Genomic DNA, 8,225 nt, shown 5'->3' with positions numbered 1-8,225 from the left:
CTAGTTCAAAATTGCACAATGGTTGCAAATTGAAATCGCTACTAATTTGCAGTTATGCACAACGTTGTTGACAATCTACCACACTCCAGAAACCGATCCGCAAAAAGCACTTCGTTGTAGCACTTTCAGGGAAATCCCAAAAAGTGGATTCACCCTCTGGAAAGCGCTACACTCTTGCAACCAATCTGCAAAACTAGTGGGAAAGTTCTGTGCATTACCATTGTTGCTGTTTCTGCAAAGTCCCTCCCCCTGTCTCTCTCCTCTGATCGTCCGGCGAAGCGATCGCCATTTTTTCTTCTCTGAGCGAGCGGAGATCAATGCACCGGCGAGTCTTCGTTTATCCAGCGAGGCTTCCCCGGCTGCAGTCCCTCCCCAGAGCTGTTTTAAGTCACCAAGCACCAAGCACCACACAGCCCGTTTGCTGGTTTATTTTCCCTTTATTTTTCCCTTTATTTTTTTTTCACTCGGGGGGAGCATGGCAACGATGAAACGGCAGCTCAAACACCACCTGCTAGCTAGATTCGTTGCAACGTGTTTTTTTTTAAACCTGCCTTAAAGGGAAAGGGGCTTTTCAGGAGCATGATAACAGCCGCCCATTGGCTGCTCGTTTGATTAACAGCCAGGGGTGGGACAAAGCTCAGCAATATCGCTTCCTGGCCAGCGATTTTTGCCAAGACCGGAAACCTTTGGGAAACGATAGAAACGCAACTGGATTCCACTACAAAGGCAGGTATGCATAACGACGAATTCCACTATTTAAAATGGTGTGTTTTTTCGTTCCGCAACCAATTTGCAACATAGATCCTGGTGCGGAATGGCCCATTAGTGTTACCCTTAACATAATCCCAGCATATGGAATGGCAAACTGAGTGGGTCTTTCTATCACAATAAAATCTGTTTATTCCTAACCCTGAAAATGCCCAACTAAATGTGCGAGGCATTCTCAGTAACTAATATGATAACTGCTCTTAGCAATAAATCACACATGCAGCAATTAATGGCTATACAGACGGGTCAGTTTTCAAGTCTTTTTCCTGGCATTCAGTGAACTACTGCCATTTATTTAATGCTCTGTTTTTCCAAAGGTCACATTCTGGCTCCAAGTTCATAGTGAAAGATCTATGCAGACTTTAGGGGAAGAAAGTTTGCCTTCTTAGTGGTACTTTTTGCTGCCTCTTAGTATATCACCATCTGTAAAGCTCTAAGAAAAGAAGTCAGTTGCTTGTGTCCATTCAGGATCCTACACCCCCTCCCAAAACAGAGGCATTTAACCATAAAATCATAACATCATAATTTTAATCATAAAATTTAATCTTGTTTTCTTTTGCATTCCCCAATCTGCATTATTCAGTCAGTTGATGAAGGTGGAACCCGAAATTAGTAAATGGGTTCAATAGTGAACTTCGTGGTCTTTGAGTAGGACACCTAAGTGGGAGCATGTGGGGGATTTATGCACACTTGAAGGATTCTCTATATTTGGGTTGGTCACCTGTGAAACAGTACGCTGGAGCACATAGTTATTGGTCTGTTCCAGTGCGGTACCTCTTATGCCAGTGATACTTGTCCAGTGGCTTGGGAACTACAGGTGGCTCGCTGACACACAATTTGTGGATTTCCTGAGCATCAATGTGGTACCTGTTTCATGGCTGAGGAAAGTGGTCAAGGCCATTACACAGTGGGACTTATGGTGGTGGATGATTTGCACCTTAAAGCCACCAGCATTGGTGGGACTGAAGGATGAGGAAGCTGTGAGCCTTTCTGAATATAGATAAATAAACAAATCTATCTAATTCTCATTGTGGCCAAATCTATGGCTACTTTAATATGGTGGAGACTGGAGCCACAATGAAACAAGACAGATCTTTTTACAAACGTCAAAAACAGCCCTTAAAAATACACTGAGGGGTTAAAGCTCCCCCCTCCCCAAAATAATGGAAGCAGTACTGGTAGCTTTTAGAAATGAATGTCCTCAGTAGGCATTGCTAGGCAACCACAAAGGTATTGCCAGCTTCCAAGCCAAGGTTTATGTCAGTAATAGGAAGGGGGAACATGGTCCTTTCCAGGACTGTTTTGGCTTTTGAAAGAGGTCTCTGGGCCAGACTAGGCAGAAACCACCATGCATTTTGCTAGCATGCAACCTGCATAATGCATCAGGACCATCTACTTGCCACTTACTGTTCAACAGTATCCACCCCATGAAAACCAGTGTGGTGTACTGTAGAGGTTGAAACCAGGATCAGGAAATCCACTGTGTTTTGGGAGTTCGCTAGGTGTCTCTGGGTCAATAGCATACTCTTAGCCTAAGATATCTCAAAGGCTGCCATGAGAATAAAATGGAGGAGAACGAGAACCCCCACTGTGGTTAAGTGTGTGACATAGATGAAGTACATAAATAATAAATATAGCTAAAGATGAGGGGCAGAGGGGTTGATTATTGTTGGGAAAGAGAGAAGAAACAGGAAAGTTAAAGATATGGGGGCTGCCAGGAAGGAGAGAGAAAATAATGTGGTGAGGGGATACAGGGGAAAGTCTTTGAAGCTTCCTCACCATGCAGTTCAGCCACCATTGCATACCCAGGCCAGAATTTCCCTGGAGAGAGGCTGCCAGGGGACAGGTAAAGGCAGGGTGACTGACGAGTGGGAAAAAGAAAAGGACACAGAAAAGGGGGAGAGGCTATGGGGTTTGTAGATAAGGGAAAGAAGAAATAGTGTGAGAGAGGAAAACAAGGTGTTCCCTGCAAGTACTTGCTAGCCTCTTGCTTGTACTGTCCGAATTTCAAACTGACAGACAACTTCATTTGAGTTCCAAAGTTACTGATACCTCCTCGATTAAGTACATATGCTAATTTAGGTGGCATCTATTTTATAGAAATTACATTTCATCCATTCTTCTTTCTAATTTCTTCATAAAAGCAACAGTATTAAAGGTCTTAATAAATTTGAGATAAATTATGTCTGCTTCCCTTCCCTTAGCCACTAAGCTTTTTATCCTTTCAAAGAACAGAAATAATTAAGTTGGTCTGGATGATCAGCTTTGCACAAACAAGGGTTACCTGCTGTTTATCATCTTGTTCTCCTTGCACACTGGCAGAATTATTAACCATTAATGCCGTTTCCTGCTTGCCAGACTAATCTTAAAATTACTCACTGGTAACAGTGTGGCTTCTGATTCCTTTCTTCTTAAAACAAATCTCCTCTTGTTGGACCCAACAAATGAGTAGTCAGTCATAAAGGCAAGCATGGAAGGGTGCTTTGACACAGTGCATTATGAAGGGATTTTTTAAATTAAGTACTGGCATACTATATTCCCCCCTCAGAGCTTGGGAGAGCCCCCATCCCTCCAAGGTGCCATTTTTACTCAGTACTGGTGAGGACCACCACAAGTAAAAGCCCTGCGTTTACAGTAACAAATGTGGAAGATCCCTCAGTCTCATGGGCTGAGGCTTGGAGCTAGGTTAGTGGCCCAGCTGAGGTTATGTGTACATAATCAGGCCTTAGAGCTCTCTGACTACTAAAAAAAGCCCCAATAATGTGCAACCCTGCCTATTGTGAACCATAGTTCCCAAAACTGACCTCACTATGACCGTTTACGCATCGGGAACTTCACTTCCCCAGCTCCCGTGCAGGAGCAAAATTGGCAACAGATGAGGTGCACCGGGCCAAATGCTCCCCCATGTGGGTGCAGGAAGAGGTAGGGCAATTTGCCATGACTAAAACTCCATCCTGCAGCCTGGCATGAAACCTCCAGTGCATAAACGGTCCAACCAAGGAATATCTCTACTCCCAGTTAGCATTTGGATACAGTTGCCCAAAGGTCCAGCCTGGCCTTGGCACTGCCTAAAGAGCAGACACAGACTGGAGATTTGAATCCATAGCATTAGAATAAGAATATTGGCTTCTTCTATAGAAAGCAATGAGTGATTAGAGCATGGTTTCAGGGGAAATTATAGCTAAGATGAGCTGCTGGAAACAGATGGAAATGTCTTATACAGGCTGGCATGTAACTCAGTTGTTGATCTTCAAGGCATGAAGAGTAAACGGGTCAACCAGCAGGACTGCTCATGCCCCTCCTGCCAGGTACACTGAATTTGGAATCACAGGAATAGAACTGTAAAAACCATTGGTAGCTTGCTTGCAAGCTAAAGTGCACATTGCTTTAAAAAATGGTGGTCTGCATCCAGCCAACCATGGACTTTACTGACCATAACTTTCTCCCTTCAGCCATAACTCAGTGATCTCACTAAAAGTTTGTTCCTGGGAGTCATAAGGTTCTCAGGAGCAGTTTAGAGGGTAAAATTGGAGGGGGGGGTCGGTCAGTGAAAATGACTACCAACTCTACCAACTCTTCAAATGGAAACACTTCCAACAGAGGAATTGCATGTATGGATGCATATCAGTGTTTAAGAGAGACATTGACTAGGGTTGCCAGCTCCAGGTTGGAGGTGAAGTCTGAGAAGGGTGAGGTTTGGGGAGGAGAGGGATTCAGTGGAATATATAATGCCATAGAGTCAAGCTTCTGAAGCAGCCATGTCTGGAGGTCGTCAACCCTACCACCGAACAGTTGTTTATTTGTTTTCCCCCTCTCCCAGTGTATGGTACGAAGGTCTGTGACTCAGCAACTATGATCTGGTTGATGCCTAGAAGGAACACCTACCAACAATCTATGGATACTGCTTTGAGTTCCAGGATAGAAAAATAGCTGAGTACCAAAATAATGAATAAATAAACAAGATCTCTGGCTGGGGGTGTTAACGTCTAGTGTAATTCATGGGTTCTTGGGTCATTAAAACTGTAAATGTTAGTAAAAGAGGAACATCTAATGTGCTCCTCGGTGGAAATGTTAATAAATAATGTGCAGGGACAGAGAGGTGGTTTATGTATCTTCATTTAACAGGGAACTGACAGATGCATTTACCACAATTCTCAGGACACAGACATCTTCTGCAGAAGAGGAGAACGAAGAGGCAGCTGATGGAGAACTTCCCAGGCATGCTACTGAACTACTTTAGAGAGAGTTTAAAGTGTGGGCCATGTCTGATTCTGGTTGTTGTTCCAGGAGAATTTCTAGGACTTTTGGGGTTGGGTCCCTTGTGCTGTGAGGATACAATTCAATGGAGAAAGGATATTTTGGCGTTAGTGGAACCAGGTCATTGTTCAAAAGAGCACAAAGACATCAGCTCAAGTGTATCTTGTAGCATACTTTGGATTGCTTGAAGCTGGTTATCTTACAGGTCCAGATGACAGCAGGGAACATGGAAGCAGAAGTGGACTACCGGGCACACATATGAAATCATCAGGAGTTATTGTGGAACTCTGTTCTGGTCCCTCCATGTCTGTTTTGGTCCCTCCCTGCACCAGGGAGGAGCAGGGCCAGTGTGCACAGGCCTGCCCCGGCCTAGCCTCCGATGGCAGCCATAGTAACAGAGGGAATGCAGAAAAACTGGGAATGTGGGCCGTGAGGACCTGATTCAGGCCAGGGCCAGGATGCTGGCAACATTGTGTATCCACGGGGATAAGCCCCGCTGCTCTCCTGCTGCCAGCCCGGCCTTTCTGCCCCATGCATAATTGGTCTAAAGCAGCTTGTTTTAATCAAGCCTCATGTATGCTCACGCAATTTCCTTTTCTGAACCTACAATGCTGCCTTCAGTCTGATACAGGAAAGTGGACGTGCCTTGCTATTATTAGCATGCATATTCATTAGGTTGTTAACAAATGAGGTGCCACCTGAGGCATCATATACATGTTCGTTGGCATCTATTTCTGCCTCTGCCTGGACCATTGTTCCCCTCAGTGGGGTTTTGAGACCAACGGAGGCCGAGGGCTAGTCCAATGCTGAATACAGCGCAGCGGTGAATACCAGAAACACCTGAATTTTCACTACATTATCAGCCCTGTATAGGAAAAAGTAGACATTATAACTCCATTAAAGGCCCACAAGACAGTGTTTTCTGATAGTGACAAACTCTTACTTTCGTCTTTGTTAGCCAGGTAGGATATTACTGGTTTCTGTGCCTGCTTTATTAAGGAAACTACTTTTTATCTGACCACCCCATTGCTTCTTGAAGTGAAAAAACACACAGCCCTCATAGCTTTTTATAAAAGTCCCCTTTCAGCTGCTGAATATCTGGGTGGCAAAATTGGGGTAATTCCAACCTGTAATTCCACTTTATTATCCATTATTGGCCTTCTACGACTTCGATGAGGATTAAAAGGAGGCGGGAAAGACATCTAACAGGTTATAAAACCACATTCTCTTTAGGGTTTAGTCTTTGGCTTGATGATGGGGAACATCATTTCATAGAATAACAGAGCTGGAAGGGACCTCCTGGGTCATCTAGTCCAACCCCCTGCACTATGCAGGACACTCACAACCCTATCGCTCATCCACTGTAACCTGCCACCCCCTTGAACCTTCATACAATCAGCTTCTCCATCAGATGGATATCCAGCCTCTGTTTAAAAATTTCAAATGATGGAGAACCCACCACCTCCCGAGGAAGCCTGTTCCAATGAGAAACTGCTCTAACATTTGAAAAATGCAAGTTAAACCACCCTTCTTTTATTTGTTGGCTTGTTTAGAAAATGTGCTTGCTGCCTTTCCACAGACCTATTTGAGGTGTCTTACAATGGAAATAATTAAACAAAACAAAACAGGTTATTAAAACCCAGGAAAGCTATATCAATAGACCAGGGCATAAAACAGCATTTAAAAATACCTGTTGTCAGAGAGAGCCTCTTATAGTTATAAAGTCTGGATATTTTGTACACATTCTGTTGATTAATTAGTTAATTCTTCACATAATTCACTGCCACCTATGGTGATGACCATCAGACCTGAGCATTAGCCTATCAATTGCTATTGGCTAGCAAAGTAGACTTCCATTTTAGTCGTGTTGCCAACCTCCAGGTGGAGCCTGAAGATGTCTCTGAGTTACCCCTGATCTCCAGATTATAGTGATGAGTTCCCCTGGAGAAAATGGCTTCTTTGGAGGTTGGACTGCATAATATCATATCTCTACTGAATTCCCTTTCCCGTTCATAAACCATGCCCTCCTCACGCTCTACCCCCAAATCCCCAGGAATTTCCCAAACCAGAACTGGTATCCATAAATTTGTAGAGGAATTAGATTGCTGAATTTCAGACGCTTCCTGGAAACATCTGGCTAGCCATTGTTGGGGGAGGGGGGAATGCTGGTATTAATGGACTTTTAGCCTAATGCTGGTATAAGTGGACTTTTAGCAGGGTTTGTCTTATGTTCCTGCCTGTTTGGGATGCAGTTCATTATCTAATACAATGACCCCAAACTCATTAGCTGGGCATCTGTGCACCTTGGACAGGTTTCTTTGACCTCTGAACCTTATCCAGAGTATGTATTGCAATCAACATTTTGTTTTTTAGCAAAGATATGAGACCACCGAGTCTGCCTCCTGCCCCCCCTGGAATTTGGCACCTCACTCTATTCCTGTTAAAGGTTTAAGCAGCACCCCTATAAAATAAGATAGATAGATAGATAGACAGACAGACAGACAGACAGACAGACAGACAAACAGACAGACAGACAGACAGACAAACAGACAGAGATACTGCTCTCCCTGAAGGCTCAGGGTGGTTTACATAAAACAGAAAAATACAGAGAACTTAGATTAACAATAATGAATGAAGTGAAACAACAAGCAACATGGAACAGTAGAATAATGGGGGAAACATTAAATTAACTCATACTGATAGCCCAGTGGGTTGGGCAGAAATACGATGGGTGCCATAGGAGGGGGCTCAGGAGGAAGGCCCTTGGGAAGTGATGGCACAGGTCGACCTCAACCAAATGCCTGGTGGAGGCATTTTGTAAGGCACTAGCCCAGTTGCAGTTCCAAAAGAAAATATCAGTCTCACAGTACCAAACCCTGGTGCTTTGGCAACAACAGAGGTTGGGGGAGGGCTTAAGAGATCTTCCTGTGTGTTCATATCCAGAGGTGTTTCATGTTCACTGGGAACAGGAGAAAGCATTGGGCGAATCACTTCCCTTTCTTATCAGCTGGCAATAATTATACCTCAATACCTCAGGAGGCTGCTGCGAGTGATAATTAATTAATTACTGTTTTCCAAACTGCCTTGAAGTTCCCCGCTTAACATACTCCAAAAACACAAATCTGTTGTCATCATTAGGAAGTGTGGGATTTTATCCATACCAATTCGTCTCCTTGTTAAAGAAACAATTAGTTTTTTCC

The sequence above is a fragment of the Paroedura picta genome, chromosome 10 (assembly GCF_049243985.1).
Source record: "Paroedura picta isolate Pp20150507F chromosome 10, Ppicta_v3.0, whole genome shotgun sequence".
Taxonomy (NCBI): Eukaryota; Metazoa; Chordata; class Lepidosauria; order Squamata; family Gekkonidae; genus Paroedura; species Paroedura picta.
This window is presented reverse-complemented; position numbering follows the sequence as displayed.